This window comes from Takifugu flavidus, chromosome 13 (assembly GCF_003711565.1).
Source record: "Takifugu flavidus isolate HTHZ2018 chromosome 13, ASM371156v2, whole genome shotgun sequence".
Classification (NCBI taxonomy): domain Eukaryota; kingdom Metazoa; phylum Chordata; class Actinopteri; order Tetraodontiformes; family Tetraodontidae; genus Takifugu; species Takifugu flavidus.
Genome location: NC_079532.1, coordinates 5627186 through 5640845, shown reverse-complemented (window position 1 = coordinate 5640845; position 13660 = coordinate 5627186).

The window sequence follows — 13660 nt, the reverse complement described above, 5'->3', positions numbered from 1 at the left end:
GAAACCCAAACTCGTTTTTTTTTTAATGGGCTTTTTGTCTGTTGCTCGGCCGCTCCTGCATTCAATCCTCTTCCTCTGCCGTCTCTTGGCAGACTTTTCCCTCCTTGAATGTTGGCTTTGTGCCGTTGTTGCTGCTACACAGGCTGGCTGAAGTTGCAATTTAATTAGCAAGTCATGCAGTTAATTACCCCAGCAGTTCTCGGGCAGACCACTTCCTGTTTAAGCTCCCGCTGTGCAGACAGCGACGAGCCAGCGCGAGCCGGGTGTGTCGCGCCACGGCCGCCCTCTGCTTCAGACGGATGTAAACGCTCCCCTCTGCAGAGACGAGCTCATTTCCTCCTGTCTTGGTAACAGACAGACCTTTTCTTTTGGGACTTTGGCCGACGACCAAGAACCATGAAAGAGAGAACACAAAGTGACTTCAGCAGCCAGTGAACACGGAAATAGAAAAAATAAAAGGTTCTATTCAGATAGGAGGCGAAACTAGTCCAGGATTCAACTCCCCTCCCCCCCCCCAACCCATCACGCCCTACATATTCAGAATCAAAATCCATCTTTAGTGGAACAGGCTCTTTAAACCATCTGATTTTTGTGTTTCTGGAGCAGCCATGATGACATTTTTCCTATCAATTACAGGAATTTGAATTACATTTCAGGAGTTCTGTGGGCCTTCTCAACCCTCATGTTTGAACACTATAAACGCTCATTCTTTAAGTTCTCCAGAGCAGAGATCTGCCGAATGGAGATTTAATATTTGCTAGAAATCAAAGCGATCAACTTCCAAATGCATGCAGTGGAGTAGCTGGGCAGATGTCTCAGAATATGAACGCTAAAGAGGAGAAATGAGGTGACGTGGAGGCTCCAACTCCTCCGGGTGCTCGTTCAAAAGCTCTCATTTCTGCAGCCAACATTCAGGCCGACGTGACATCATGCATACATGTGATTATTTTGACCAGTGGGTCCAATCCCATCGCCATTAGCCGCGTTTACTTTCATCTGCCCCCCAAAGGGCCGCGCTTTATACGACAACGAGCAATTAATGAGCGGGAGGAACCCAACCAGACACATGTGACGAGCGTGTGATGAAAGAGTGAAGGCACTGTGAGGGCTGGCCTTTGTTGGGCTGACGCAGCGGGCCGAGGGTTGCAGGAGGCGATGGGAAAAATGAGGCAGCCTTTATGAAATAAGTCTGGGTAATCCATCAGATGCCAGGCCTCATTATGACTGCGGCCACGGCATAAAAGAGCGTCTCCTTCTGAGCTTCCTGTTCTTATTAGCAGCACTCAAGCAAAGATATGAGCAGTCACTTCTTCATACCCCGCCCCCACCCACACACACGCACACACACGCACGCACACGCACGCACACGCACGCACACCTCTGTGCTGAGGGAGCACTGCTGACACAGAGCAAAGTCATTCTCTGGCCTGCATTTGCCGGCCAGATCTACGGGCAACGCTTGCCAAGTTGTGAGGATAAGCGCGTCCGCGTGTGTCGCCCGAGCGTCCGCGCACGCGCACGCCCACACTTATCCGATGAAGCTCAGTATTCAGTGTTGGGAACCAGCTGCAGCAAAACCTCCCAGTTATTGACAGCAGCCAGACGGTGGGAGCTATTTTTGAGCTTCTCACTCGCCGAATGGAAACCCTGTAATTAATGCAGGGAGCTCAGACAAACGCAGGCGGCACCACCTGCACAATTCACGTTGGATTATTTGGTTGAGAGTGCATGCAAGAGGTTTAGAGATCTTGAGGGCACACAAGTTGTGCAGTTTTTGTAAATATGCCTGCTTGTTAAGCCTCAGCCGGAAGAAATGCTCAGAATTCACTGGTAAACTGCACTACCAGGCAGCGCCGACAGAGGGTAGTAAGTGACAGCATTGGGAGCCTGACATGTCGGTTCTGTCCAGCTGAAAAAAAGCGGGGGCTGCAGAAAGCATGAGAGGTTCAGCGAATAATACCCTAAAAAGGAAAGGGGGAAAAAATGCTACAAGGGCGTCAAATCATCTCAGCCAGGGAGCAAATGTGCAGAGGCGGTTTGAACTTTTTAATAGTAGAGGAGACCCAGCACGAGGGTCATTAAGAAGAGGGGGAGCGTTTAGCTGAATTAGAGGCAGCAAAAAGAGGTTGACTCCTGGACAATTTGGATCCTGAGGGTTCTTTAGGGGCATGCGGGAAAGGAGAAAACGAGACAGATGCCCCAGTGGATATGCATCAATGTGGAAATCATCCTTTTGATACCTAATTTACTATCTGTTTATCCCCACAGGATCGTGCTCTACTCAGGGTGGGTGCCTAAAGAGCAAAAAATGGACTGGCTGGAGATGAAGGCTCTGCTCTATGCTCTGGACAGCTTTCAATAATAAAGAATTAAGCACTAGCACATCTATTTGCGCTGGGGTGGAACAGTTATGTTCAGAATTATTCACATTATATTTTTTCACCAGTTTGGTCCAATCACCTGAAGGTCAAAGGTCAAACTGAGCTCATTGCTGACAAAGCACAGGAGAGCATGAAGTACATGCACAACCATACAGGCACAGGATTTGTGAAGATTTGTCCACGTGTTTGTCCGTCGTTTGCTTCGAGACTCCGACTTATAAAGTAGATTAATTTTTTTCCCCATTTCCTGGTAGCGGCTCCAGGCCCAGGAAGAGGCTCTACTTCAGTCCATAAGGTGCTCTAGTGCAGCCTGGTGAAATTAACCTTCCCAGAAGGACTCGCGGGACCTCCAGAAATTCTCCCGCAGTCTTGAACTATGTCGGAATTCACCTTTCTGCTTTGCTCTTTAATCACCAGAGTCGATTCTATTCATGCCAGAGTAGTTCCTTCGTCTCCAAATTGCAATATCCCCATCTTTAAATGTTATATTAATTGATGACTCTGCTATCAGAGGTAATGCCCACAGAGCTTGAACACCATTACCACCTCCATGAAGCTTTAAAATCAGTCCAATTGAACTAATTAAACATTATTATCCACAAGTGCATATAAGGCTCATAATCTTTGGGCGCCTAGCCTTCCCGGCTCAGGCAACGACACCCAAGAAGCCTTGAATTTCCATCCCTCCCACTCTCCCCACACTCGCCATTCTTCCCAACACAAAGCTAATATGCGGCGGGCCCGACAGTCACGACCGCGCGAGGAGGCATTTACATAAGCTTGTGTATGCGGCCATTGTGATAATAACAGGCGTGTGATCTCCTGTGTCAGTGAAAGAGAAAAACATTTCATTCAATCCAATAGACGTGTCAGCCAAAGCATTAGCCTCCCCTATAATTGGCCACAGAGGTCACCCCGCCAAAGCCGAGCGGCGGCATTTCGCGCAGGAAAATTTGTTGTGCTCATCCCTCCTCTCTAGCCGGCAGACAAATGCTGCTTGTGCCGGGCTGAAATGCGACGCGCTCGGCGGACCGCCGTGGCCGACCATCCAAGGGGGGGTCGCGCTCCTTTGCGAGATTCCTTAAATGGCTTCCATTAATATCACTTATGTCCGGTGTCCCTGCAGAGACAGACAAGCGCTCTCATTCTGTAAATGTGTTCTTTGTGCACTCTGTGGGAAAAGGCTGTGACAGGCGGTACGGGAGATTACAAACAGGCGCGGAGGGTTGACCTTGCAGGGTGACACCGCCGTTAATCTGTGTGGTTGGCCTTTTTATTTATTTATTTGTTCATATAGTGCCCTCATACATACTGGTGGGTGCAGGATGACAAGACAAAAGAGTAACACACACACACACACACACACACACACACACACACACACACGATTTCAGCAATCATGTAGCAAAATTTTAGAATATTCCCATTTTAGGTCGCTCATTGATTTTCCTTTTACCTTTTTACAAAAGAATTCACCAAGAGCAGCAGAACCGTTTTCAAAAACACCCGTAAACATCTCGTTCTTATGTAATTCCCGGCCTTAGTTGCCCAGCAGCGTGAGGTCCACGCTGTCATTATCCATACTTCACACTGTCCCTCATATTTTCCGTGGCGGGCCCGTCCATAACAGCCAGCCCAGTGCCTGCACTATTTTTCCTCTCAGCGCTGTTGTCATAAATCTCACAGAATGTGTCTTTTTATTGTCCGCCTGGAATAAGCATCCCTGGAAAAGCATCATGTGGAGACCTGTGTGTGTGTGTAAGACAGAGAAGATGAACCTCAAGGCCCCTTTTCATTCTCCGTTCTGTGGGAACCTCTAAATATACGGTCAAAGATCTCATTAACACATAGAACTATTGGTTTCCATGTGAGATTGTTTGATCTATAATCATCTTTGAAGTCACATTTAAATGGATATTATTTCTTTAATGCTAGCCCCAGACAGGGAGGGACAAATGTTACAGTCGGCTGTCGGCTTGTCGGGTTTTTTCTCTCCCTCCAACGGCATCCCGCAGTGAAATGTACCAAACTGTCATCTTCTGCTCTCACATTCCACCAGACAGCGAGCAGAAACACTGTGTGCATCCTCGGACAGGTCGGACAGGAAAAATTAATATTAATGTTTGCGACGAAGCAGTGAAACCTTGTGAAATGCAGTTTCTGATCAACTAAAGAGGGGAATATTGTGCACTGAGAGGAACAAGCCCCCACATTTGCTGTGTGATTAGAGGAACATTGTCCTGTGTGATGGATTAAAGAGGAGTCTGAAGAGGACGGCGTAGCATCAAAAACCAAATCAACAAAATAGCATTTAATCTAAGCCTTTAATCAAAATTTTAAATCCCCCCATTCTCTTCAAGATATTTTCCTCTTATTGTAATTGTGGGTTCGGTGCCTTGCTCAAGGGTAGCTTGGCAGTGCTCTGAAAGTGTTTTTTCGCTACTACCAGAACACCTTCTATCCTTGGTCTGTGCTGGGGCTTGAACCAAGAACCCTTCTCAGCCCAGTTCCCAACAGGCTGAGCTACCCGCCGACCTCTTAAAGATAATAATAGAACCAATAACATTAGAAACATTAAAGCGTTTATAAATCCAGAAAAACCCAGAAGTCTGTTGGTGTTGTGAGTCTGGGACGTACATCATCATCTGAGCGACAACACACCCCGACACAGGTGGTTTTTGGACCCTGCAGTGACGATTTATAGTTATTACACAGAAATTACCAGCATTATTTCCAGGTCAAGTGACGGGAACACCTTGCTCACGCTTGGAGGAGTCCACCCGTCAAGGTTTGTTAAGTTTCATCACAAAAGTAGAGTCAAAAAAGTTATTACATGCAACGCTTCGATGATAGTGATATAACACTGTTATCCTGCTGTAGTTAAGTGAGAGTGAATTTAGAGCAATAGATTCCCCTAAAGGTCAAGGTTTAAACTTCACACATAACAGAAAGATACAAGCTTGAAAATCGGGGCGAAGGAGAGACGTGTTTGTTTTCGATGTAGCAAGGAGACATCTAGGGATCCAAGTCCCTCTACACTCCCTGCTCTTTATATAGGAACCAGGATTGCTCGGAGTCTCCTCTCCCAGCGTGGGAATGGGAGCACCAGCAGGCAGGAGCTTGCCCACCACACGGGTTGATGTTACACCTCATTGATGGGCAACAGCGATGGTTTCCACACAGCAACGATAGCAAAAGATCTCAGATTTTATGCACGTGCGTGAAGAAGCACAAGGGTCTTTGTGCTACCTGCTTTGCTTCGTTATCATATCTGCCTTGGGCATGTTTATTTATATTTACCATCGTGCTACTTCAAGGTCTCTTCCTCAGCCATGACACACATAGCACCCATCCATGAGAACATTAATAATTGATCGCCTCCAGTGGAATATGCTGCATTGTATGTTGACATGCTGGTTCTTGAAGGGGTCTTTTTTTCTGTGGTATGTATGGTTTTGTATCTGTCCTCCAGGGCAGATGCTCAGATTGAGGCCTTTTGGGAGCGAGGCCAACATCTCTGTCAGCAAACTTTGCAAACAAAAACTCAGCTAGGCACAATTCTGCTCGGCAACCATGCTGTGTTTATTGATTTTAGCTGTCCCGACCATCCCCGCTAACGTCTCTGAAGGCAGCGGTCCAGGCAGTCTGATCAGAACGCCGCCCATCATAAGCTGAATTTGTAAGTATTTGTGCAGGTCCAACTGGACAGGTACCTGGAGCACACTTGAGGGATTACATCTACCATCTGGCCCGGAACGTCTTGTGAGGCGGATTTCGGCGCTAACTTGTTTAGCCAGCTGCTACGCGCACCTGGCATGAGATAAGCAGCCAGGAATTAATGGATGGATGAATAAATTGGGATGGAGTCAGAAGTCTTACAATGTTGGAAATCAAATTAATGAAACGAACCCTGCAATTATCCTGCAGGGTTAGATAAGGAAAATTGTTTGGGAAATGGCCACAGACGCTCAAATTTGTGTGGATGGGAATTAGACCGTCGTCGCCGATGCTCTCGGTGGTGGCCTAGTAGCGAGTTTAAGTCAATATTATGTCATAAATCCTCATCTTGTGATCAGAGTAGTTAATATTTTTCATAGGAACACAGGAACCAGTTCCATCTCTGGGGGTTTAGAGCTGGCCTGTCTGGGTCTGAGATAGCGTTCATGTTATAAATTCACCTTTTAAGCATCCTGCTAAAGAGCCATCTGCACTCACATTCAGCTGAATTAAGTCTCCGCTCATCATTACTGCACCTGGAGGCGCTCGCCAGACCATAAACAATGAATCCACCAGGAAAAGCCTCCTCTGGCATCGCCCCTGAGAACGCCGCCAGAACCCTCCGCTGATCGCCGACGCTCTGATTTGATCAAGTTTTCTTTGCTCGGGTTCGGTATCGGCCTGGATTGTGAGAGATGAGGCGTAAACACAAACACGCTTATATCCACATTGGCGCACCTGAGTGACGTTCGCTGAAGCTTTTTGATGCTCGTTAAGCCCAAATTACAGTTGTTCTGCCACTCACAAGCAGGCTCCACGCCGACGGCGGCGTGCGGTTGTCAGGGACACGGGTGCGTCTCACATCACACCAGCTGACATGAAAACACAAGTAGCTCTTGTGGTGTGACACTGAAATCCTCCCCACTTCTCATTTAACATGCAAATATCTCCCTGCTTCTTCATCCTCCAGTTTAAACGGCGCAGAAGTGACCTTTTCAGCCACCGGCACCATATATACCCAGCAAAGGTGAACTTATATTAAATACAGCAAATGGAAAATGTGTTTCACAGCCCACAGGAAGAATCACCACAAGAACGGACATTTCCTCTCTTTATGGCCAATTTAAATGCCGGTTCTTACTTTCCATCAAGCCCGACAAAGAAACAGGGAACACAGAGCTGCATCCCGTCCGAGAGAATGAAAAGAAATAAAAAGAAATCGTCACGCTCTTGGGTGGACCTGCTGTTTAGCAGCCGTATTTCAGAGACGTTTTCATCGAGGAACCTTTATTTAACCAGTGTGGCTTCAACAGGAGTTCACAGAGAGGGAGAGAGAGAAAAATGGCACGTGGAATCTTCTCGTAATGTCGCGCTCGCCGTCCTTTCTTCCATGCATAGCTTGGCATCATTAACGAAAAGGAATTTGATGATTATTTCATAATCAGATATTCTTTGTTGAGTCGAGCTCCTCCGAAGGGTGTGCGCATGCATTATGGAGCGGCTCACCATCACAGCTCTTGTGATAAGCGGAGGCATTCGGAGGTTAATGAAATGAGGTGAGTTAACGAGCCCCCCCCTCCCCAGCCCCCACCCTTCAGCACGTGTCAGGGAGCGCTCGTTTCGTACATACAGGAGGCTGTTTTCATTCGGCTGCCAGTGACCTTTTAGGTGAAGCTCTGTAATTTTGATAATGACGTGGCTGCTTATTTTATGCGTATTATTTCAGTGGAACAGACAATATGAAAGTGAGTCCGAGTGTTTTCCCCCAATGGCCAATTAGACCGTCTCAATCGGAGTATCATCCCGTTTTATACCAAAGGATTCCAGGTAATGCACCGAAAAGGTTATCAGCGCGACTCGACTCTATATTTGCTGTTTTATCCTTGATTAAGTGTCAAGAAGAGCAGCAAACGCACAATAAACTGATGTGTCGAGGCTTTAGTGCAATCCTACTCACAATGCTGGGATATTCCCAATTCTTTAATGCGACAAAGGAATTGCGCCACTCTTCAGACTCACTTAGGCGTTTGCAGTCGCTCTTCTTTGGCACGTCGGGAAGCCCGAGGTAGGCGAGCCTCCGAGCCGCCTTCTCAAATGTTCCCTGACTTGTGTGTTCTTCTGCAGAAGTGCGCAGCGCAGCCAAACTCTTGATTCATTTTTGCTGCAAAAACATAACGAGTGAAAACCCGAAAGCCGCCGCATGTGCAAGACAGAGGAGTTGACATGCGTTATGTGCATAAATAAAGATGAGCGCTTCCAGAGGAGGTGATGAGCAGAAGGGTGGCAGCCACGCAGCTGCCCCCAGCGTGCAGCGTGTTTTGATCTTTGTTCCTTTGGCATCATTCTGCCTGCCCCTGCACGGGAACATGTTCAGAAACGGTTGACTGCAGGAGAGAATTATAAAGCAAACCAACAGCTCCCTCCAAAAATTTGAATAAATCAGAGTTTAAGCTGATTTCCTGCTCTTTTTATGACACATACAGAAGAATGCTCATACCACCGTTCTGATTGAACCAGTTACCAAAATAAGCACTTTTCTCTGTCAGCTGCCCTTATTAGTACTGATTATAGAGTACTGTTATAAAAGGATTGTTTTGAAAGGGTGGACTGCTTCAAAAAACGCCACTTTAGAGAAACCTTGTTGATTTCGGTGTTTTCCAGGTCGTACTAACCCGAACCGACAGAACTTCATTGTGGAGCCATATTTGGAGCAAATAGATCATCTGTGTTCATTTTTGCCCTCAGTGACAATTTTGGATAGTTTCCTTGACTAGACATTGCTTATCCGTGCCTGATCTAAATTAAAGTTAAAGAGACTTTTGGAATCCTCGGATCAGCTCCCAGCAACAAACCGTGCAGCCATATTTTTGAATGGAACCGCGAGTGTTCAAATTCTCCCCTTCTTACATTTCCTGCACCGTTTCACCTTGATGGCTGCACTCCCGAGGATGCAGAGCACAGAAGAGTCTCCACAGTTTGGGGTGAAACTGCATTAAGGTAAAAGGCTTCTACCAAACCATTGCCCATACAAATCAAATGGGATTTGCAGATTGCCTTCAAGCCCATTATAATATTAGATCCTAAAAATGTGATTAATTGCCAGGCTAGACTGCGTTAAGACTGACTGAGCCGTCTGACATTTCCTGGAAATAAATCCGAGCCAGCTGATGATCCTTTTCTTGTTTTCATTTTCCTGCCAAGTAAACCAGATGTAGAGTCACATAAGTGTTTGTGATTGTTCACAGTTGTCAGACGATACATGCAGTTTGTGTTTACATGCTGTGTGTTGGCAGTTTTTGCAGCTGGCGCGGTTGCGAGCTAGCGAGCGAGCTAGCTGGATTTTGCATATTAAAAGCAAACACATGCAGTTGTAGACATGTATACTGTAAATAAACTTGTTTTTGGTGGGGTGTAGTGGTCTCTAGTGAAACGTTGTTGATCTCTCTTCAAAAAGAAACTCTTGGAAAAGTGAGCTTCTGTGCAGGGAAGCCATTTCCAAGTGTTTACCTCGCTGTCTCTACTCTTGCATAGCTTCTATCCAAGTTTCTGTGGTTTGAAGTTTTCCTCGCATCTCCCTGTTTTAGCTGTCAGACATCTGCTTTCTTCCAAAGATCCTCATCCACTGTGAGAGCAGTGTTGGGTTACTGGATGAAGCTTTCCATTCTTAAAAGTGTTTCCTAATCGAAGTCATCCAGACAATAAAATAAGTCTGTCTCTGTTGGAAGATGATATCTGACACTCTGTCTGACTATAAATTAGTCAGTTAGGAGATGAGTCTGCAGACTGCAAACTCTTTAACTTAGTTTTCCTGCTGTGTTATTTCATGGAGAAATGACACAGAAATGCCAGAAGACGCTGTTGTGGACTGGAGAAAAGCATGAAATCTAAACCCACCTTTCAATGGACAGCCAGGGGAGGCTGCCAGGCAGCAGCATGTGACTGAAGAGGGGGTTCAACACCACTGCCAGAGGGTGAGAAGACCCACTCAGACTGGGACCCACTCAGGCAGCTGAGAGGGGAAACATGGAAGCTCCAAAACTGCCTAAACACTCAGTTACAACAAACATTCCCTAAATTTCCTGGATTGTTTTTTCTCTGCAGTCTACACACCACATACGAGACACATATTACCCTGACTTTATCAAACATACCCCCCAAACCCACACGCTTTTTAAATTAAAATTTTAATTCAAGACCTGGGGGAGATTGACTCCCTCCCAACACTTTTCCAGAAATGTCCAATCTACGAGTACCTTCATATCCATTATTTAACTCTGCAGTGTGTTGAGGTCAGTGCTGGTGGAGAGCTCCACGATTAAATATGCATCAAACGTAAAGTGACTACAGGCCATGCTCCACTAAAAACCAGGAAGTGGGCGCAGGTGATGAAACCTCGGAAACCTCTCTGAATCAAGGCTGAGGTTGATGTTTTTACATTCAGTGTTGACTCTGAAAGCAGGTCCAACGGCCGAATCATTAGCTGGTATTTATTGTTTTTTTCTTGAGATGTGCGTTTTGGTCACACCCTCCGTTACGTCAGGATCGCTGCTAAACTCCAATACAGACAGCTCCCTGATCAAAGCTTGGCCGATCAAAAGTTCATTCGGGGAGTCCATCTGGTTTTGGAGATGGTGCCCGTCTCCACAAATGGGACTGTTCCTGTGGTCTCAGCTGCATGTCACCCCAAGTCAATTAAAAGTGAACTGGAAGGCTGGTCCAAAGAGACCGGAGCGACAGCAGGAGTCCAAGACGGACAAAGGAGATGGAAGAAGAAGAGTAGAAACTAAGTAATTGGGAAGACGACTCACAGAGAGCAGAGGAAGAGCGAGGGTAGGGCAGATGTAACGTGAATTCATGGACAGTCTAGAGAGAGAGCGGCTCTGTTCTAAGAACACACACTGATCTCTCAGTCTGAGCCATCAGAGGAGTCTTTCTCTGCTGCAGTAAACCCTGAGCAGCTGCTGAGGAGCTGGGAGGGAGGGCAGGATGAAGAGAGGCGCCCAGCAATCTGAGATGGAGGCTCTGGAGGAAGAGCTGGCGCTCGTCCTTTCCTGGCCCTCTCTTTGCCCCCTCCGATCTATCTGTTCCCTCCTTTAAAGCCCCCATCTCTGTCTGCCGGTTCCTCAGTAATGAGCAATGCCCTGATCCAAAACACAGCTCTTTGTGTTCGCGCGCCTCAGCCGGACGGGCCACGGCGGGAAGGAAGAAGACGCTCCGGAGTCTTCATACCCCACCGCTGAGCAGTCACCAGCTGTCTGCTGTTCCCTCTTTGCATGTGATGCCTGATGATAAAATAAAATCTTGGCAGTACTTGCGAGCAGTCTCTTTTTTCTCGCTCGGCAGATTTCTTTCTGCAGAGTTCACGATTGGAGAAGTTCTCCTCTCAAGGAAACATACCCTGAGACAAACCTCGACACCAGGAGTGCAATCCACCTTTGACCTTTTAGGACTCGTACTTTGATACCTTGTTGTGGCAAAAAACTAAATAAATCACCAAACATTCTGGGGTATCTGAATTCTGTTCTGACACCTGCGATCTATCACAGCATTTGGACTTCGTAGATTTGGATTTTGAAGATTTTTAGCCGTCCACTGAGTGAGAGAGAGAGCAATAGAGAGAGAGAGAGGGAGAGATAGAGAGATAGCGATAAAGGGAGAGAGAGGGAAATCTGGACAAATCCTGCAGTGTTGTGATGTCAGCTTTGACAAAATGCAGAGCCCCCCCGAGCTATAGCCTTGTTGCCATTGTGTTGGGCGACAGTGATGGTTGAACCTTAGACGCCATTGTACGTGCGAGTTGAGCGTTTATCTGCATTAGCTAAATGAATATATCGGGAGGGGGGGCAGCCGGGAGGAGGCGGCGGGCTGCTTTCTGAGGGAGCGTACCTGTGTGGAAGTGTCTGTGCTCTGGCTGTATATGGGTGAGTGATGACAGAGCAGTGTCCCCTGGAGAAGACAGATAGCAATAGCCAGCGCCACAGTGGAATCCTGGGGGACAGCGAGTTTTTCCCGCACTGTCTGTGCAAGCATCTAACATCCAGACACACACACACACACACACACACACACACACACACACACACACACACACACACACACATCCTCCCTCAGCCTCAGTCCCCCTCCCCCCTCCCCACAGTAACATTTTGCAGCAGTCCTTCTGCATCACACTCACTCATTTCTAATTATCAGGCAGGTAGCTGGCGTTCTGAGACAATAGCTCACCAAACTTGATTACCTGTTCCCATGGAACCAGCAGGACAACAGATGAAGTCTGAGGTATTGAATGTAGTGAGGATGTCGGCTCATGTTGCCTAGAGACCACCTCCTTTATCAAGACGGCACACTCAAGTTTTTGCGGATGGACTTTTTTTAATAATGTGCAATTTGAATAATTTCCATTCACTCAAATATTTCTTGTTCAAGAGACGGAACACGAACTAAAACAAGAACTGTATTATGATGCTTTGTGAAGGCGTTGTGTGCCCTTTCTGCAGGTGGTGGGCTGCAGGGTTCTGTGGGTTTTTTCATGATTAAAAGTACAAAATGTACAAAATGACCTACTTGCAGAGGAAATATGAGTTTGAATGGGTCCAATCTGCATTTACAGGCTGCCATTCTCCACATGCTAGCTTTAGTTGCTGATTTTAGTTATTATTATGTTGAAAACAGTGTGAGTCTTTTAAAAATGTGAACTTTTCCATCTGCAGATTGTATATTTAAGTCTACAGTTCCATGAGGATAAAACAACTTGTGCCTATTGATTGCAGGTATACGTAGTCACTACTCCCCCACCACACACACACACACACACACTAATGTATGTGCAATAATTCTGTAATTACACTGCTCATTATTTCTTTGACATTCCTGCCTATTAATGATAAACTCTAATTGCTGCATGAATATATGGAGGATTAGATGAACTGACTCTGGGGGTGAGGTGAAGTTCAAGGCCAATTGTCCTTAACAACCAGCAATGTAAAAACACACACACACACACACACACACACACACACACACACACACAGACACACACACACATCCTCCCTCAGCCTCAGTCCCCCTCCCCCCTCCCCACAGTAACATTTTGCAGCAGTCCTTCTGCATCACACTCACTCATTTCTAATTATCAGGCAGGTAGCTGGCGTTCCGAGACAATAGCTCACCAAACTTGATTACCTGTTCCCATGGAACCAGCAGGACAACAGATGAAGTCTGAGGTATTGAATGTAGTGAGGATGTCGGCTCATGTTGCCTAGAGACCACCTCCTTTATCAAGACGGCACACTCAAGTTTTTGCGGATGGACTTTTTTTAATAATGTGCAATTTGAATAATTTCCATTCACTCAAATATTTCTTGTTCAAGAGACGGAACACGAACTAAAACAAGAACTGTATTATGATGCTTTGTGAAGGCGTTGTGTGCCCTTTCTGCAGGTGGTGGGCTGCAGGGTTCTGTGGGTTTTTTCATGATTAAAAGTACAAAATGTACAAAATGACCTACTTGCAGAGGAAATATGAGTTTGAATGGGTCCAATCTGCATTTACAGGCTGCCAT